The sequence below is a fragment of the Pinus tabuliformis genome, chromosome 5_2, assembly GCF_031772625.1.
Source record: "Pinus tabuliformis cultivar Carrire ecotype Pingquan chromosome 5_2, CPIR1, whole genome shotgun sequence".
Lineage (NCBI taxonomy): Eukaryota > Viridiplantae > Streptophyta > Pinopsida > Pinales > Pinaceae > Pinus > Pinus tabuliformis.
In genome coordinates this window covers 501071914-501093680 of record NC_142306.1, presented here as the reverse complement: position 1 = coordinate 501093680, position 21767 = coordinate 501071914, and positions in this window count along the sequence as shown.

Below are 21767 nucleotides of genomic sequence, written 5' to 3'. Positions count from 1 at the left end.
CCCCGACTTTTTCTCAATGGGGAAAAAGTCAGGGGTCCGCACCTTCCATGAAGGCAAGCTGTGGACCCATGCACTGTCTCTAATAGAGAGGATGCGGTCCCTGCGGCAAGGGTTTTTAACCCAAAACTTCTCAAAATTGACCCAAACAATTTAATTTCTTGCATTCTAATTTGCCTTTTTGTTGGATGTAGAGTGTACATCATGCTTGATTGGCGAGAACGGGAGCATGAGGATGTAGATGTTGCCACATTAAATCACCAACCTTCGATTGATGCATTGAAGGCATGTGGCTTGTACAAATTCTGGACCATTCCTCGCATGAGGGCCCAGGTGGACTTCTGGCAGTGGCTGGTAGACAGGTGGAGCATACAGCACCAGTGCTTCTTCACTGGTGGCCACCAGCTCGAAATTGAGCTGGCAGATACATACTTTTTTACTGGTTTGCCTAAGAGAGGCGAAGACTTGACTCTATTCGGGACTAGGCCAGGTGGCCAGTTTGTTGATAGCCTCTGGCTAGAGTTCTCCAACAACCAGGCTAGAGACAAAGGGATAGACATTAAAACCATATCTTGTCCTGAACTCATTGTGATCGCATTTACTATTACCAGGCTTTGCGGGAGTGCCGCACAACATATTTCCACCGGATCCCAGATGTGGATGGCAATTGACTGCTTTCGAGGCACCATCTTCAACTGGTGCGATGCTGTGTTGGCTAATGTAAAAGGCCAACTGACCAAAGCCAAGAACGAACAACTAAAGACCTTTGGTTATGGGGCTTTGGTTGTGAGCTTTGGTCTGGAGAGGGTCCCAATGTTGGTCCCGCAGCACCTTACTATTGGAGTTGGGCTTCCTCGAGAGCCCAAACTGATGTGATGGGTTGCAGTTATGGCCCATCATCCTGACGAGAGGACAGACGTTGTTCGATTCAAACCTAAGTATTTCCAATGGTTGGAAAACTAGGTTTTTTCTATTCAAGATTTTCGTCATGCTGGGGTAGATTTTTGCTGTGACCCAGACATGGCTCTTCCACCAGGAGAGCCATGGGATGACTCAGGTAAAATCATTTTCAACATTTTCCTAATTAATTTTTTTTTTTTTTGTTTTTACTTCGTCCCAAAACTGATAGTAAAAGTTTAAAATGCATATGTGGGTCCACAGTGAGCAGCCACTCTCCGGCCTTACGAGAGGAAACAATCAGCTGCAGCGGCGCCAACCCCACAAGACGAATCAGCAGAGACCTTGGCCAAGTTTGAGAGTCATCAAGAGTGCTTTACATGAGACATTCCGGAGACTAGCATAGATGACATTCCTCGTCGACTTCAGCGCTATGTGATTGGGGTCCCAGGACCTTTTAGGAGGTTCCTTTATAAAGTGGCCCGTGCAGTGGTTTCTTTTCGAGATCATCACCAGTGATAAGATGATCACCTATTGTAGGCACATATGACATTTTTGCTTTTTGTACTTATCATTTTTGCGGATCATAAGGTGTTTTTCAACCTATGATCGAGGACGATGTATATTTTGACACACTCCTATATTATGCTATATCACTATTACCAGCTTACCTTGTTAAACATGTTATGGAATGTTTTTAAATTTACATGTATGATTATTGCAAATGTCTACTTAACATTCGAGAAGCAATTGCATCTGCTAATGTATTTAAAGATCTTGGAATATGCTAATATTCAATATAATCAAATTCACGTTCCAAGAAACGCACTCTCAAAAATAATCTCAATAACACTGGATTTCTAATGGCATACACTCTATTAAGCTGTAATATAACAAGTTCAGAATCTAACCTCACTATCAAACTCCAAATCGCAAATGAAATAGATTCATATAATAACTCAATCACTAGACTCTACTCGGAAATGTTGTTCGTTGTTTGACCGAGGCTTACCCCATGCATAGATACCAACTCGTCAGAGGGCGAATAGATAACCCAAGCTGTGGAAGAAATGTTTCATGTATTACGACAAGCACCATCAGTAAAACCAATGTATGTTTGGAGAGGCATCGACATCTGCAATATCAAGAGTAAAACCAAGATAAGCAGGAATAATGACGAAAAACACTCTCTAAGCTAAGCACACTTTTTTAAACTAAAACACACTAGCTAGAAAGAAAACTATCCTAACTAAAAATGTCCATACCCATTCTTTAAGCGTAATACCTCTTCAAGTAAAGACGATTTCTGGGTTTACCTAAAGAGTCCCCGTCAAAGCTTACCAATTCATAGACCCCTTTTGCTAGCTTTCGCTTGAGAACATAGGGACCATTCCACATAGGAGCGAATTTTCTAACGCCTAATTTATCATTAGCTTGATCGTACAATAAGACTAGATCTCCTTCTGAAAAATTTCGAGGGGTCACATTTCGATCATACTGAGGTTTAATACGTTTTGTGTGAGTTTCGATCGCCAATGCAGCATCACGTCGACTCTCATCTAATTGAGCCAAGTATAACAAACATTTTTCCTCTTCGGAAGTGGCTGGAAGTAACTCGATGGCCATTTGCAATGACGGGATTTCACATTCAATGGGTAACACAACTTCCAGACCATAAACTAGTTGGAAAGGAGTGAACCCTGTTGACGTTTTTACTGAGCTTCGATACGCCCGAAGCGCTGAAAATAGCATGTTATGTGAATTTCACTGATGAATCCCAATGATTCATCAGATCATGATGACTAAAACTTTGTTCATGGATTCAACCAGACCATTAGCTTGTGGATAATAAGGAGTTGAACTATCGTGACGCAAGCCAAGCTGGCCTGTAAGTTCGGTCATCATAACGTTTTGAAAATGACGCCCGTGATTAGTGATAATCACTTGTGGAACACCAAACCTAGAAATTATATGATTTAACACGAAAATTGCAGTTGTTTTACCATCTGCCTCAAATGTAGGCATTGCCTCGGCCCACTTGGTAAAATAATCTACCGCAAGGATTATATACCCATGCCCCCCGGCCGAGTGAGGGTTACATGTAATAAAATCGATACCCCATTTGGCAAAAGGACCAACGAAAATTATAGGGTGGAGAGGAGTAGGTGCAGAGCGCATCTTTCGATCAAAAATCTGGCAGTTGTGGCATTTTCGGACCGCGTCAATACAATCTTTAAACAAAGACGGCCCGAAGTAGCCAGTGCGCAATATATTTTGGGTTGTGGCATACCTAGACATATGACTGCCGCACGCTCTAGAGTGACAGTCATTTGGAACCATTTCAGCTTCCTCGTGAGCTAAACAATGTCGAAAAACAGAGTCTGACCCATGGCGATAAAGAGTATCTCTGATAATTCTGAATTGTTGGGACTAGAATCGTATTTTTCGACGTTCTGATCTTGAAATTTCTGGCCGAAAGGATTGGGTCTGGAGATAAACGATGATATTCCCATACCATGGATCTAAAGTGCTAATTAGGAACAACGATTCGTCCGCAATGGGCTCGTCCACCATAGTTTCTGTGTCAGCATGCGGGAAGTCACACATTAACTCCGCAAAAACTAAAGATTTCTTAGACTTAGATTTTTCAAATTCCAAGTCGAACTCCTGCAGGATCACAATCCATTTGGAGTACTTTCCCCCTAGCAATTTCTTTGTCAAAATGTAGATCATAGGGTTGCAATAAGAAATCACTGTAGTTTTACGTAGTAAAATGTAGTGACGAAAACGTTGGACAACTTGAACAGGTGCCAATGCCAATTTCTCTACATGTGAGTATTTTAGCTCAGTTGGATTTAAAGTTCGACTAAGGTAATATATCACATGTTCAGTACCAAATTCATCTTCCTAAACTAAGACCATTCCAATGGTGGAATGAGAGGCGACGAGATACAAAAAGTAGTCCTGGTTGTAGTTGGGAGGATGCAATAACGGTGCATGGTTCAACGCGTGTTTTAGTGCATCAAAAGATTTCTGAGCTATCTCATCCCAATAGAATGAAGTATTCTGTTTCAACAACTGGGTAAAACCCTTTGTAACCTCAGCGTAGTTAGGAATGAATCATCGTAAAAAGTTTTCTTTCCCTTGCAGACTTTGGAGTTGGTGAAGACTCGAAGGAGGAGGCAATTTGACAATAGCTTCAACCTTCGAGGGATCGACACGAATGCCGGCTTTTGAAACAAAAAACCCCATCAATCGACCTGTTTCTATACAGAAAACACACTTGTGTGGATTCAACCTAATCCGATAATTCCTACACCTCGTAAATATTGCTCGTAAATGGATGGGATGATCAACTCAATGTAATGAATGAGCAGGCAAATCATTGAGATAGGGTTGCACAATGCGCTTGATGTCATGAAACGCATCAGACATGGCCCTTTGAAAAGTTGCCCCGACGTTCTTGAGCCCAAAAGGTAATTTTCAATAAGAAAATGTCCCCCATGGACAAATGAAAGCCGTTTTTTGTTGATTGGCAGGTAGAATATTGATTTGATTGTATCCAGAAAAAACCATCCATGAAGGAGAATATTTCGCTGCCGGCACAATCATCAATGATTTGATCGATATAGGGAGTTGGGTAATTGTCCTTTGGACAGGCTCAATTAATGTCCCTATAATCGATACATATTCTTATTGTCCCTTGCTTTTTGTTAATCGGAACAATATTCGATACCCAATCCGGTAACGGAATCGGATAAATGAAACCTGCTTTGAGTAATTTTTCAACTTCTGCTTTAATAGCAGCAGCTTTTCTTGGGTGAATCTGACGCAAACGTTGTTGGACGGGTTTAGCATCTGGGTAAGTCTTAATTTCATGAACAACAATGGCGGGGTCAATTCCTGGCATTTCCTCATACGACCAGGGAAACACGTCGTGGAATTCTTGAAATAGGGCCTTATATATTTGAGTTTCATTTTCTGTACACGAGGCACCTATATGAATGTTTTCAAGAATTCCAGGCTTAACCGAAATGTCAATAGGAATAGTTCGAGAAATGTTTCCCAATTTTAACTCTGAATCAGGATTTTTCATTGGATTCTGAGGTTCCTTGACATACTCAGTCATAAAAATTGATGAAAAATCATTTTCAAAACTATTGTTCTCGGGTAAGAACGAAGATCTGTGATGGAGATCTTCCCATGGCAAATCATCTACACATAAGATTTCACGAATTTTCTCATTGGAGTGAACAAGTTCATAAAACGTTGTTGAATCCGAGTTTGATGTGAAAAGTGATTCCTCATGGACCACATTCATTAAGTCGATTTTGGTTGAAGATGGGTCGGTAAACGATTGCACGGCCTCATACGCAATTTCATATGGTCTCAAAGGTGTAACATCACCAAATGAGTTTATCTCAGATTCAGAAGGTATGATCCAAGGATCATCATAAACAATGGTGTCTGACAAAATCATATGAATGGTTGCAAAAGAAGGTGATACATTGATCGGAGGAAAAGGAAAAGTTCCCAGTAAACCGACATCTTTAACTAGTCCTACTCCAACATCCTTATACGGGATAGTCGTTTTACTGACATGCTGAATACTTTCAGAAGAGGCTGGGTCAAACGAAAAGTAATCCAGCTAGTCTATTGTTACAATCTTTCCATTATGAGGAAACTTTATAACCCGAAAGACCGATGAAACGACAGCTGTCATAGCGGAAGACCAACTACGACCGAATAGAAGGTTGTAATCTAGAGGGGAATCAACCACCTGCACATCTAGATTAATAGTTTTTCCTTCAACCCCTATAGGTAAATCCTGTAGAATGCCAAAAGGATGAAACCCACGGCCATCAAAGGCCTTTAGAGTCGTCGGGGATTGATTCAGTGAAGGAGAACCAAGAGATCTCCAACACTGTATCGAAATAATACACGTTGAGGCTCCCTCATCAATCACAGTCCTACGAATAGGCCTGTTTTTGACTATCACTGGGATCTGGAAAGCCATTTCATGAGGTAAGCGTGGTGTACTATTTTCTAGATCGAAAATTATTAGGTTCGAGTCCTGAACGTCAACAGCTCCTATAGCCAACAAAAGTAATTTACGTTGTGCTGGACATGATTGCAGCACTTCCAAAGTCGACATTGCTGAAGGTGAAACAGCTAAATCCTCAACAATGTTATAGTTTTGAGCCGCTCTCGCTTGTGGATTGAAAGCTGACTTTCGAAGTATACCCTTGGCGGGTGGTTTGATTACTAAGTCTGGATTAGGTTTCTCAATCTGTAGTGGATCGGAACGGGGAGCTTAGGTTGATGGGTTAGAATGAGAAGATTCTGCTTCTTTACCATCAACAAGACTTTTACTACCATAATCATGCGATCGAGTCGTGGGACATCATCAGTATGGGTCTGCATTGGCATTCGAGGAAGAACCTATCATCTTACTGTCTTGACTTGGAAAAGGATCCTTCAAAACAACAGACGTTTGGGAACCCTTCATAATCTTCGCATCCTCTGCACGATGAGGGCAGTCTCTTGTAAAATGCTCTTCATCACAAATGAGACAAGGATAACGAGGTTTGCGTTTCTCATCATTTGATTCCATTTTTTCTGGTTTCTCTTTTGAATTTTTATCCGTTTTATTTTTCTTCTTCCCTTTCTTCTTACCACCGGATTTTGATTTGGTTGTAGATGACTCTACAACATGAATATCAAAGGAAATCTCCATGGAAGAATCTCCTGTCGAGGAATCTGGCAAGGTTATGATAGGACAAGAATTCTTGGAAGACTTCTTCTTACTTTTGGTGTTAACCGTACCAATCATACCATCAACGGCATGAGACCCTGAAGGAGCTGCAACGATTTGATTTTGCTTGGGAAGATCGGGGATTTTCTCATGTAACATACCTGACTGAGTATAAAGTAAGTCAAGGTACTGCGCTTGAGCAATTACTTGCTCCTCAGTAACGACTCCAGCCTTAGCTACATCCTCAGTGATCTTTGGCAATAAAGATTCTACAAACCATTCAGCTAAGATCTGATTCGGAATAAAAACATTCACTAAACGTCTTCGATGTCTCCATTCATGTATGTGATCTGAAATGTAAGTGGACGTCGACTGCTTTAATGAAGTTAGTAATTCCGTGCCATTGTCATATTTGACTGGAAACTGAAAATGAGTTAGAAACGAGGTAGCTAACTGACTAAAGTTATAAAAAGTGGCTCACGGTAACTCAATGTACCACTTGGCCACAAGACCAATTAGAGTGCGCTGGAAAAGCCTTAGGCGGATTGAATCATCTGAAATGGAGTTAGATGCACACCAGAGGTGATAAGTCATCACATGGTTCGACGGGTCCTCTCCTGATTTGCCTTCAAACTTAGGAATATCACTAGGCAACTTATTCGGCATTAGTGCCAAAATGAAAGATAATTAATAGGATCATTCGTTAGGCGCGACAAGTCAGGCAAGTCCAAAGTTGTGATAAACGGTAACTGACGATTAGGGTCCCTAAAACTCTGGGTCATGAGACCAGCCCCAGGAGGAGGATATCCAGGATAACTAGGAATAGGAATTGCATTTTGGATATTGTATCCTCCCGGAAAACCAGGATTAACCATACCCTACTCGGGTTGTTGATATGTATACCCAGGGTACGGTTGATAATGATAGGCTGGCTACTGCATAGCAGGACCGAATTGGTACTGTCCCTGGTACGGTTGATAAGTAAATTATGGTTGACTTGTGACAACCATACTTGAACCAGGTTTTCCTACAAGCATCTGAACAGAAGTTTGAATTGTGGATCCAGACTGAGGTAAAGATGTCTGAGGAGTAGATACAGGAACAGTAGAAACCGGAGCTGTCGATACTCCAGAAGTAGGTGGGGTAGATTGAACAGATGTTGTAGCAGTTGCAGCAACCATTTGAGGTGGAGTACGAGGCATACTAGGCCTAGGCTGAGAAACTATCGAAGGTACAGAAGTTTGAATAGTAGACTAGACAAGTTGCTGGGGTGAACTAGAAACTAAGGGTTGTCCAGTTTGAGATGACAACTCTACATTTGGTTGCAATACCTGTTGAGTTTGCGATGGATCCCATACTAAATTCATTCCAGGGTATGGACCCATAAAAGGTTGAGAATATTGAGGACCATAACCGGGTTGAGGGTAGGGTTGATAATTCAAAGGTAAATTTCCAGTTCCTTGAACATATGGTTGACCGGAGGGTGGTTGGAAACCTTGGTTTGAGTACTGACCTTGGGGTTGATACCCTTGAGGCACGTACTGATACTGGGGTTGACCTTTAGGTACATATTGAGTCTGGGGTTGACCTTGAGGAACGTACTATCCCGTAGGTATGTACTGTCCTTGAGGTTGCCCCCCAGGTGAAAATTGGGTACCTTGAAGTTCCCCCCCAGGCGATAATTAAGGATTTTGAGGCTGCCCCCCAGGCGGTAACTAGCCACCTTGAGGTTGAGGATTAGGAATAGTACCTGACATCATGAGAATATCTTCTACACTCAATGGCTTAGTACCATTGTTTCCAGTTAAGAACTCTTGTTCAATGGGTTGAGGAGATGCTCCTGCAAAAGTACTAGAAAGTGACTAATACCCAGAGGGAATAGAAGGACTGCCGTACAAAAAGGATTCTGGCAATTGAGTAAACATGGACGACTGTCTTGACATATTTAACGGAGGATAGTAACCTCTAGGTGTTGGGTGATAAGGAGTACGAGGTGGTGAAAAACTTAACCCTGGGTTTTCCAAAAAATTAGTCAATGAAAGATACCAAGCACTGATCCTAGGTGGACTGTAAAAAATTGATTCATGCTCCCTAAGTTCAATAACAGGTTGATTTTCAGGGATACGGATGCCTACTTATTCTTCCGGAGTAACATGTTATTCGATAGCTATAAGTCCAGAAGGAAGATTTTGGGTAATTATTCTTTCTACCCTGGGTGAACCGGGACCACTAGAAGTTGGAGATGTAAACCCCGATGTTGGAGTAGTAGCAAATTCGCTTTCAGGTTCGGATATTTCAAGTTCCTCACCTATATCACTAGTAGATGAAAAGCTACAAGTAACTTCGGAAACATACACTGGTTGTGGATTATAATCTGCTACTAAAGCTTGAAAATCAGGATGTACCACCAAAGAAGACTCTCCTTCTTCAGGTGACCTAACTCTACTATCTCTAGGAGTTACGAGGGCTCTTAACCCTTCAGGCTGGCTTGGTGAAAACTCAGGAGGTTGGCACCAGAGTCTACGGGACTTCCTCGGTAATTCAGACACAATTAAAAAATTTTAACTACTTCACACGCAAACAAAGTAAAATCGCAGTGAAAACCACCTAAAGCCTCTAAAGAACCAAACAAATTTGAATCACACTCCTAAAGAATCTAGGAGATCACAACACACACAAACAATAACTTTCCATACTGAAAACACTAGTTGGTGATGAATCCCAACGTCACAGAGTTCAATACAGAAATGGCGGTTGGAACAGTTACCCCGACAACCTGCTTAATGAATAGACTGGCACAAGTTTCTCCACTAAACCATCTCAAGTGACGAGAACCCCCCAAAAAATCCAAGTGAGACTAGCCAACGTCTGCTCCAAGTACAGTGGGATCTTCCCACCACTGTCACCTTAGGAAGAATCCTATAGAATATGGTCACTAAGGTTACCAACGGAGACAAATATACCTGGGGGAATAGTCTACGATCCGATACGCACGCAAGGGCCGAGTAACAAGCTCAATCCCCTTGAAGGCTCCTTGACATAATCCAAGGTTTACCAACGAGTGACCCCAGGCTCCTCGACAATGGTTAATCCAAGGTTTACCGTTTTTAATATGTGAATATCTGGTGTCATTCCCAATGAGGAAGGATTGATTCCCACACTAGTTCGGACATGATCTCGCGCTTCTCCTTTAAGAGGATCTTTCCCGGAGCATAAATGCAACAATTGGATTTCTCTCCTACCGCAGGATACAGCTACTTGTTTGTTTTACTGCCTTGGAGAGTTAATTACTCCCTACTCCAAGACACTAGCCTAAGCTATGTTGGTGTATCAGAGCCCTAGAAATAAAAATATTACTAGGTAGATTTTACTTTAAGTGTGATTTTTATTGGTTTTTGTTTAAGTCAAGAGGTGCGGAGATGAGACTCGTGGTGTGAAGACTCGACTTGAAATCACTAAAAAATGCACGTAAGATGATTAAGCAATCTTTTCCCTTCAATGAACTTCTAGCTAGGAAAGAGTTTGAGAATACAAATACTTGTAAACACAAATCTTTCTTAACAAACAAATTAAAAGAAGAGATTTTTTTCTTTTCCAATGCACTCAAAACGAGACAACTAGTTATTTTCACAAAACTTTCCTTTTCTTTCAAAACACTCAACCACTACAAAAACAAACTTTTTCCAAAAGAGATTTTTTATTTTTTATAAAACACTCAAAACTATGGAAATGACTAATCTTGAGATCTATAAACTATAAAAACCTATTTGAAGTCAAAGCTTACAAGATGTCTTTTTCAAGGATGTTTTACTTAGTTATATGCAAACTAAGGACTAATTTGTCCAGAATCAAAAATCAGTCAAAAAACAACCAATTTTTGTTTTCTTTTCTAAAAATGAAATCCAAACTTTTAACACAAGCTTTTTCGAAGTTTTGTAAACAGAAAACACAAGGTGGATTCCTCAACAAAGGTAGATTTTGCAAATGGTCAGACTCATAAGAAGGATAGTAAAAACCAAGGTGATCTGAGGTTTCTACAGCTTCTAAGCTCAGAGCTACTACAAGACCAAAATGAAAACCAAACCCAACAACCAAAACTTCTAGGAATTTCACCTAAAATCCTAACACCAATGACATTAACCTATGGAAAGCTTCTGACAAGTTATATACAGGTCTGGGCAGGGGATAATAACATTTAAACAAAAACTAAGCTGACTAATAGAGAAAATCTTAGGTTTTCCAAAATTTTTACAGGGTCTGCAGGCCCACAGTTAACACAGGTGCGGTACCGCTCCGTGCTAAAAGCAAAAGTATAGATAGGTTCGCACTGTGTCCCAAGCCGAGGGTTCGGTCCTCTCCCAAAGTTATGAAAAACAAAAAGTAATCCTAGATCTACTAAATTTACGCAATTCCACACACAACAAGCCAAAAACAGAAACAAAAATGCAATTTCTCAGGTCAAAGTAAAAACAAGGAAAAAATCAAGTCCCCAGTGGAGTCACCATTTTGTCACACGGAATGAGTCGATCTTGAGGACGAGATAGATCTTCCTAGAATCTAACGATATCTAGTGACAAGCAAGCCAATAAAAAACTATCTTTCTCTAAATATGCATTTATAAACAAAGGCAATAAAGTGTTTAGGCCTACCTTGGGTCCAATGCAAGTTTGTGGAGGCCTCGCTCCTTTGATCCAAATGAACTCCCTTGTTGCGAATCTGCAAACAAAAACAAGCAAATAAATTAAATAGCAACTGAAAAGCCAATATCATAAAACATACTTAACATGATGATCAAGGAATTCATGAAACAAATGACATAAGACCATTTGTTGAGAAAAATGAATCTGATTGTGTTAATTCAAATCAAAGAAGAAATTTACAACCTGTGCCTTGATGTTGTACAAGCTCCTCCCAGGGTCCAACAATAAGTCTCCTCTACTTTGACAAGTTTCACTCTCTTCCCAATGAAGCCAAAAGGGTATGTGATCTCTCCTCTCAAGCTTAACTAGGAAGTCTCAATTCCACCAGCATTTACCCTCAAAAATGTTCAGCTTCTAACCTCCCTAGCAACCAGCCCAATGCCTTAATTTATAGTGCAATGGAGGAAAGTTACTAGGTCCTCCTTCAAAGGGATAAAGACCTCCTTCAAAGGGATAGCTCCTCTCATCAAGGGATTAGCTCCTTCTCTTTTGGGATGCATGAACCACCTAAGAGCGACCAATCCACGTCAAAGTTCCTTCTAGAATCATCTAGAATTAACCCAAAGTGAGTTTTTTAGAATAAACTTGTGCCTTTTTTACTTTCACAGGGGTCCGCACCCACTCCTTTAGGGACAGAGTGGGCAGGTCCACAGTTTTTTTGAACAGGGGGTGTGGGATCACAGGCAACAGTGAGAGAAAGTGCGGAACCAGAGCTTTGTTGATTTTCAACGTCTTTCTCTCATTTTCAAAGCTTGACTTGAAGAGCTAAGGTCTGAGACATGCTGAGGAGGATAGTACAAGTGATGATAGACCCATACTGACTACAAATAATCATGGTGACGATATTTTTGTGTAAAAATTAGTGCTAATATTTCCGTAAGGATGTTGCAACTCTTGCGCTACTAGCTTTACTTTATCAACCTGGGGTTCATACAAACTTGGAGGTGATAGTGTTGTATACACAAGTAAAAGTGATGGTTTTGCATGTTTTCACTATTCAGCTGGCAAGAGACCCCTGGGGTTCCAAGCCAAAGTTTTATGGAGTCAGAAGAAGCTTGATTCTTTGATGGAAGAAAGGTAAATCTACTCTAAGAGAGTGTTAGTCTACTGCAATAATGGAGAAGGTCGATAGGTAATGCTAAATCACACCATTTCCTAATTAACCACTAAGAAATTATGCTTGGAAAAAATGCTAAATCAACATGAGAAAAATGCTACTACCTAAGTTATAGAATTAACAAGCATCAAACATCACTAATGTGCAAGTAAAGACACTGAACTAAATCTATTTTTTGTTTTTTGTTTTTTTATGCACAATCAAGTATGCAAACTAATTGCTTCTGTGGATGTCGCAAGTGAATTAAGGAAGTTTGAGGATGGCTGGAAGGGTTATGAGATGGTTGGATGGTGTGGAAGACCCTTGGGATGCTTTTGGTGACTTCCTAGAGGTTTTCCATCAAGTCGGCCCTAAAATAGGCCATTTGAGGAAAACCTACTGGATGTACAAGAACCTACGCGATCCCCTGTAAACCTACAAGACACAGTTGAGAGAAAAATGTGAGTTGTTGGAGGTGATGGAAGGCCTAGGAAAAGTGTGTGATGGGTGGAATGGAGTGGGAGAAGGTCTAGGATCACTCAGGAGTCAACATCAAAGATACTAGATGGTTGGATTCGCTTAATGTTCTTGGAAAGATTTCCATGAAAAATGATGAAAAACTAGTGAAGGTGATGGTGAAAACATGGGATGTCTAAGGTGGATGGAGTGGAAGGTGGATACTAGCTTTGAAGTCTTAGTCTCCTCCTGAAGCACCTGCTCTACATAAAACATGTATGTCTTCCAAAAATCTATGCAAACAAGAAACATTTTCATAAACTAGAAAAGCAGAATTAATGAATTAACTGCCTACACTATGCATGAGGAAAGTTGCTAAAATGAATGAAAGCATGCATGAGATCTACTACAGAAATGAAGATGAAAAATACGACAATGGAAATCTACCTTTTAAAACTAACCAAATGCTAATTTAAAGAAAGAAAACTCCAAAGCTCATAAAAGAACTAGAAATCTATGTTTTTGGGGCTGCTTAAGGGTCCCTTCCTCAATTCAAGATCCGAGAGGGAGGAAGTGAGGCTGGGACACCTACTAAAAATCTTGTGGTGATCCTTTTTATCCCTGCTAACCTGCTACTTTTAGTAAGGCACAAATGGAAGCAAACTAATAAACAACCAATCTAATCTACACTACTTGTAATGGAAATGCATCTAAAAAGAGAATTAATAATGAAGCTATGAAACTACACTAAACATACATGTACAAGAAAGAGGAGCCTCAGCTGCTAGGGTTGGGCCCTAACCCAAGAGCTTAAGCCCTCCAAGCTAACTCAGTGCTGGCTCAAAATAAAACTCATTCTTATTACCAAAACAAAAAATTATATCAATAGAACTTTCACAAGTATTGTAGCTCGAAAATAGATTAGAGTTTTACAATAAAAATTTGAATCTGACTAAGGTCCTAGGCCTCTCTACTTATACAACTAAAGTCCCCAACGAATTCCTTAAAATTAGGGAGGCTCAGCTCCCAAACTCAAGATAAACTGGTGCTTTGTCTCTCACTTTCTCGGCTGCCTTCTAATCCTCATGATTTGGTTGTTTGCACTCTGAGCTGTTGTGATGAATGGAGGAATATTCGAATGGAGGAGTAGTAAATGAGGAGGATTTCCCTCCTACGATCCCTCTCCCTTGTCCCATTCGATTTTCGACTGTAGTCTTTGCCAAAATTTCTTGATCCTTCATTCAATGCATATTAGTACACTAAGCATAATATCCAACTCTAACTCACCTCATAAACAGAATATAATAAAAAACATGTAATAAGTTATAAGAAAAGTTGGTTTGACTAAGCTAGGAGGTGAATTAAGGCCAATATAACTACCCAATGATGAGGCTCATCATCATCCCCCTACTGAAAGTGTTGCCCATCCTCTGAGAAAATTAATCAATATCCATATCCTTCATGGCTCTAGTGGCCTCTCTGACATCCCATGCCTCTGTTGTGGTCTCCTCTTCTTGTTCATAGAATCCTACTTTCCTTTCTACCTCCTCCCACTACCTCTTTTCTTCTTCTTCCTTTCTCCCTTCTAGCATCCCTAAGAGTAGTGGTGGACTAAGTTTTAGGCCAATCCAATTGACTTTCAACCTTTGCATAGATTGCTCATACATGGGTGTTATGTGTAGTGCCTCTCTTAACCTTTGAGGAGAGTGATACTCTCTTATCTTTAAGATGTATGGAAGTGTGTTCCATCTCCTCATGCAAGCATGTACGCTATCATCTCCTAGCAACCTAAACATGTCCTCAGAATGTGAAATTGCTTGCTCTTGGGTAGCAAGATATCTAGGTGTCAGCTGAGGATAATTTGTAATCAAATTATGGGTATTGATGAGGGCCATGTGATTTTATTGTTCATCTCTAATCACAAGAGGTTCAATTTTCTCTCTTGCCAATATCCTTTTCATCTCTGCAGCCCTTGACTCCTCATGGTTCATCCATGATGCCAAAGCCATCAATTGTAAATCTCCTATCTTGGCATTAGGGTCCCATACATTCATGTCTGTTAGGACCATGTTGTGCAAAGAAAACTCAACCATCTTGGCCCTATCTTCTAGTGTGCTGTGACCACAAAGATCAATGAACTACTTGTAGTCCTGAAATGGCATGGTGACTCTCTATGTTAGGGTCTTCATTTGGAACTGCAGCCACTATTATTTGAGGTATAGGGCATATGATTTAGCTGGCATCCTACATTGGATTTCTTCCAAAGAGAAACTGGCCATACATGCCAATTGATTCTCTCTTTACTGTAGTTGTCCTCTCAACCATGAATTTCTACTTGATTTCTCATTATGGCATCTTTGTCTCTTAATACACTTAGCTCTTTGCCCATATCCTTAATTTGGTGATCTGCATCCATCGGTGAGTTATGTCCGTCTCCTTCTCAAGCTCGAAGTACAGTGGGGTAGAAAATTTTTGAGGTATGACCCTGCCTCCTTCAATAAACCTATAGTAGGAGTCCAGGTTATGTTGGGGGCTAGGTTATTTTGTCTCTAGGTCCTCTTCTTTAGTTTCTTACTGCTCCCCTACCTCCCTTTCTAACTTTTGTGCTTCCTGTAGGTTCAATAAAGTATCCTGTAGGACTGCTTCTGCTTCCTGTAAATTCTGTTGTATATCTTGTAGGATTGCCTTTCCCTTGGAGGAGGTTGATGTAGTACTAGGCCTTCTCACATAGGTGATATGAGACTTAGGGTAAGGCATTTTTTTCCTTTTGTGTAGGGGAGTCTTCAATTACAATAGGAATTTTGGTTTATGTTTGCGGTTTCCCCTATCTTATTCTTGTGCTTTTCCTTGTCCTAAAATATAAGGGGTTCTGCCTCTGTCTCTTTCCTTTTTGATTGGTGGGGGTGCTAAAAGCAGTGAGGGCAATTGCTGCCTCTCTCTCAGTGGGTTTTGTAGACACCCTAGGTGACTACTCCTTGTTTTCTATCCCTTCTTTTCCATTTCCTTCTTCACCTATGTCCTTCCTCTCTTCTTCCTCTTTTATAACTTCAACATCTTATCAGTTTCCTCCTTAACATCCTCTTATGTTTCTTCATCATCCTCCTCTTTCCCCTCTTCTTCTTCAACTTCTTCATTTTCTTTTGTTTCCTTTCCTTCTTCATCCATCTCATCTTCATCTCCTTGATCTGATATTGATAAAGGTATTACAGACTTATGTGTGGATTTGTCTATATTACTTAGTGCAATGGACCTATAAGATTGTGAATAATACAGACACTTAAACAATTATAAAAACACAATCTGACACATCAACACATGAAAAATTGATAAAGGAGTTCACCAGACTTCCTAGCTACGTCTCCTAGTCCTAGCTTCCAGTTCTGACCTCTTTATTATGTCTTCAAATGGTTGTTATAGGTGTGAGCTCAAAAACAAAGTCTCATCATAGAAATGGAAGTCACCACTATGTTCCGCTTGAAACCTCAAGTCGAAATGAGCATACACACGACTGTACTAGTCACCCTAACCTCCAGACCCCCTAGAACGGTTCACAATACACTTCTTTATCAACGACTCTGTGTTATGGTGTTTATATAACACGTTTTAGTTACGAATTTCTATAAACATGGAACAAATACGTTTATAATAAAAACAGGCTATAAATGAAAGGACCGGTGGGCATAGGTGGACCCCGACTGTCCGGCCTTTCCCCAACAGTGATCTTGAGAACAAGCCATCTGATGGCTGTCACGTCCTGCTATTCAACTGATCCAGAAAACCTACACCATTGATCTATCCTTTGCCATTCGACGACTGATGCGCGGTTTCATGCTCCAACTAGCACATTCACTATTTCTCTGAAGGTACATGATAAAGTGGTTTTCGGGAGGCTACGTGTCAAGCACTGAGTGGAATCACGTGCTCCTAATCTAAAACCGCTTCCTTCCTTGAGGCACATGATAAACCATTTATCACCCTCCTGTCGGAACTCAAAGAGCTTAGCTCCTTTTTCGTAGTTTTATCACATCTATTTTCCCAGATAACTTTCCTACGTGTTTCGACGCGATATGCATTGATCTCCTTTGATCGAAAGATATCCGCTCTTGACTATTGTTCCTCATTGCTTGAGGTCTGAACCAATCTTCGATTGCCACATCATCTTCTGTCCTGACATCATCAGGGACTTGCGACTCTTCCCAGAGTTGCCACATGTCCTGTTGACGTAGGCTTTGACTCTTTGACCTGAATCTTTGATTAGCTCTAATTTCCTTATCCAAACTCAAGTTTACATGTGTTTGCACCATTGGCTTCGTATTCAAGAGCCCTTCAACATTTTTCCATTTCACCTGTATTTGAAGACTTTTGATCTAGAGGCTATGCTGAATCCATTTTTCATGACTCCTCCCCACTGGAATCTTTTGGTCCACCAAATGTTGGTTTTAGTTATCTAGTAAGTGAGGATAAAGTTCCTTCACTATTCCAATCTCTATCCATCATGCTTTACTTGGATTTGTACCTTTGAGTCCAACTCGTAGGTACTCAACATCCCCTCGTTGTGAAGTTCTTATCCTTCTATCAAGAACTGTGTCCGCCTATAACTCATTGAGATACTTAGCCAAAAAATCCTCAATGGGATTTAGCTGACCTTGCTCTTCGAGATCTTCAATCAATGAAGGTTCATACAACCTCAAGTTTTCAACATTAATGATTGAATATATTTTCATATAAGCTAGTAGATCTAGGCAGAAATCAATTTCACCAATTTTATCAAGTACTTTGAAAGGACCATATCTAATTGGTTTTAAATTTTTACCTTCCCCTTGCAGTCTTTCTTTGTTGATGTACAACCAGACTTGATCACCCACTTGAAAACTATGCTCAACTCGATGCTTGTCATGTTGTGCCTTATATTTTTCTTGGCTTCTTTCTAGCTATTCCTCTACTGCTTGGTGGATATCCTTGATTTTTTCAATGAACTTGGTTGCTTTGTCTACATCACTATATCCATTAATTGCTATGTCTTTACCAAAGACAAAATCCAGGGGAGACTTTGGTATAAAACCAAAACAAGTCTCAAAAGGAGATCTCTGAGTAGAAGAATGTTTTGCATGGTTGTAAGCATGTTGCACATAACACAAGTGCTCATCCCAAAGTTTGCGATGCTTACTGCAATATCCTTGAAGCAATTGTATCACTGTCCTGTTGACCACTTATGTTTGACCATATGTTTGTGGATGAAATGTTGTGCTCTTCTTTAACCTTGTGTCCGTTAACTCCCATATACTTGACCAAAATTTCCCAACAAATCTAGAATCTCGATCAGATACAATAGAAGTGAGTAACCCAAAATGAACCCATACATTTTGAAAGAACAACTTTGTAGTTTGTTCAGTTGTGAAATTTTTATTACAAGGTATCAAAATACACATCTTACTGAACCTATCCACAACTACATACAAATAATCATGATATTTTCTAGACTTTGGCAATCCCCCAACAAAATCCATGGAAACGCTTTCCCAATGACGAGAAGGAATTAGAAGTGGAGTATACAAGCCTAATTTTCTATTACTTGGCTTGCATGTAGCACACATAGTACATCCTTTGATATATCTAGAAATTGTTTCATGCATTCATGGTCAATAACAGAACCTTTGCAATTGTGCAACTATTTTACTTACACGAAAATGACTTGATATGAGAGAAGTATGTGCTTCTCTAATTATATTAACTCTTTCAGTTTGTGAAATGCATAACTTTCCCAAATGATATAAGAGTTTGTCCTTAATGTACTAATCCAATTCTTCTACCTGCTTGCCATGACTTAAAGTTGCATATACATCCTTAAAGTCTATATCTTGAGCATATTTTTCAATGTAGCTTTCATGAATTACTGAATTATGCTTATGTATAGTGGATGCATTTATGATTGGTCTTTGTTAGGATATTCCGACACATAGGAAGTAGTTAAGTACAACTTGGTCTAGTTTAGAGTTAGGTATAGAGTTAGGTAAAGTGTGTTTCTTTACCGTTGTACATATTGTAACTTACAATCCGACGGTCACGATATGTAGTGATCCGACAGTTCATTCTCTCCTCGGTATTACCGACACTTGATCCGTGGCTTGACACCCGATTGGTCCATGAGTTCTATTTAAAGCACATGGAGGGTCATTGTTCGGGTAATCCGTGCATGAGAGAAGCTTATGTAAATTTTCATTCTTTGATTAATAAATTGCCTGTAGTAGCCACGTTGGCGCAGGCCGTGGACTGTTTCCCTCTTTGAGGGTTTTAACCATGTCAAAAATACTGGTGTATTGATCTGTGATCTGGTTGTGAGCAGTGTCCTTTTGGTGTTCTTTCTGAGGAACTTACCCTGTAAATTCCTACATGGTATCAGAGCTATTTGAGGGCCGCGTCCGTTGGTGATCCAAATCTGAAGCCGGTAGAACTGCATGCGGCTGTCGTTTCCTAGATCTGCTGTTTTTGACTGCTTTCGGGCTGAGAGGACTACTCTGTTGCGTTCGAAGCATCTGTTCGAGTGAGGAACCCCATTCGTTTCACGCGAAAAGGTTTCCGGTAGCCCTAGCTGCGTCATTTTTCAGATCGGGAGGTATACAATGTTTTTGCAGTTTACTGTTATTTTCTCTCTGCTTATTTCGGTTTCGGTTTATTTACCCTTTTTTTAACCGGATCTATACCTTTCATTTCTGCGTATGCTCTTTTCCCTACGACTCTGTGCGATCTGGGCAAATCAAAAATAGAAAGGAAGGATTTTTCTCATGTGTATGCTCTTTTCTCTGCACCTTAGTGTGATCTCGGAAAATCAGAAACATTGAGAAAAATATTTAGTTTTTCGGCTAAAGCTAACTTTGAGATTTATTTTTTTTAAAATATCTAGTTTTCTGGCTAAAGCTAACTTCGAGTCGCAAGGTTCGTTTTTCTTTGCATATTCGTGTTGGGTTTTGTGTTTTGTGTTTTGTAGGGAAAAAGAGCTTTCTCAAGGCAAGCACGCAAATCGAGGCCCCCCCCCCCCCTCTCTCTCTCTCTCTCAAATTTTTTGTATAGATCAATTGGTTCAAAGCTATTTTAAGAGAGTAGAGGTCTTGGGTTCAAGTCTCCATTTTGTGGGGGCGGATTTTTTTCATTCCCGCACATTCGCGCACTTTGCCGGAAACTTCAACAATTGTTTTTCAAAAAGCCATAACTTCTTCATCCGGAAGCCTTTTTCAGAGCCGTTTTTTTTAAAACAGCCTAATTTTTCGAGATCTATCCATTGGAACACTTACTTTCAGCATCTTCAGCTTCAGTTTTTTAAAAAAAATGGAAAGTCCATGCCAAGTCATTCTTGACAGCACTAACTACTTCCAATGGATAGCCTACATGGAAGATTTACTTAGAAGTAAAGGTCTCTACAGAATAGCCACAGACCAAGAGAAGAAACCAAAAGATGAAGACAAGGCTGCAAAATGGGAAAATAGACAAGATCAAGCACGTGGTTTGATAGGGATGTCTATTTCTCCTTATCTTAGATTCCATATTGCAGAACTTGAGACTCCTCATGAAGCATTGGAAAAAATCGCTAAAGTTTTTGGGATTAAAAATGAAATTAGAGCCCATCAACTTGAAAATGAGTTGCTTACTTTGGATCCTAATAATTTTTCTTGCATTGAAGATTTCTTGTCCAAATTCAAGACCCTTAGATATCTCTTGGAAGGTGTTAAGGTTAAGAAAGAAGATGGTAACCTTATTTATTCCATCCTTACTAAGTTGGGACCAGCCTACTCTGTATTTGTTTCCACTTTCCATTCTACAAGGGAAGCTTTCATTTGTCAAGGAAAAGACTACAAGGCCCCTTCCTTTGACTCCTTTTGTGATTCCTTAATAAGAGAACAAGAAAAACTCTTACACCTTGGTCTTCTTAATCTTGGAAACTCTTCCACGAAAGCGTTAGCCGCCCAGCAGCAACCAAATTCAAAGAATCCTAAGAAGTCATATCCTCAAAAGAATGGTCCTAAACCAACTCAGCCTCAAAATGAAAGATCATTTCAGCAAAATGATAAGACCAATAAAAACAAATGGAAGAAGACTGATAGACATTGTAACTTTTGTAATCGAGATGGCCACTTAGAATCTAAATGCTTTAAGAAGATGGAAGCCTTGGAAGCCGCAATGAAGAAACATAACATCCATGTGGAGCCTACTTCAACTTCAACTTCCAGAATGGCACTTTCTGCATGTCATTGTCAATCATCTCAGTCTGGTTATGCATTAAATGTATCTTCTTCTTCTCCTTCTCATGAGTGGCTCATTGATTCTGGAGCCTCTTATCACATGGCCAAAAACCAAGCCATGTTTTCTTCTTTAAATGATTGTAACACCAAAAATATATATGTTGGTGATGATAGATCTCTTAATGTTGTAGGGACTGGAACTGTTCATCTAGACAATGGTCAGTTTAATGATGTATTATGTGTTCCAACCTTATCCTGCAACCTTCTATCTGTATATCAGATAACTCATTCAGGTGAAGGTAAAATTGTTGAATTTTCACCTCATGATGTTGTAATCAAGGATCTAAGAGATCCTAAACAGATTCTAGCTACTGGTATTGCTGATGATTCCACAAGGTTGTATAAGTTTCACAACTTTGGGTCATCAAATCTTCCCTCAGTATTTGTTGCTCATAATGATGAAGTGAGCAAACTTTGGCATGAGCGATTTGGTCACTTAAACTATCGCTCCCTTCAGCATCTATGTAAAGAAAATATGGTGACAGGTCTTCCTATGGTATCTTGCAGAGATGGTGTTTGTTCCGGATGTGTACTCGGAAAACATCATCGGGACAGTTTTGACAAACGTGCCT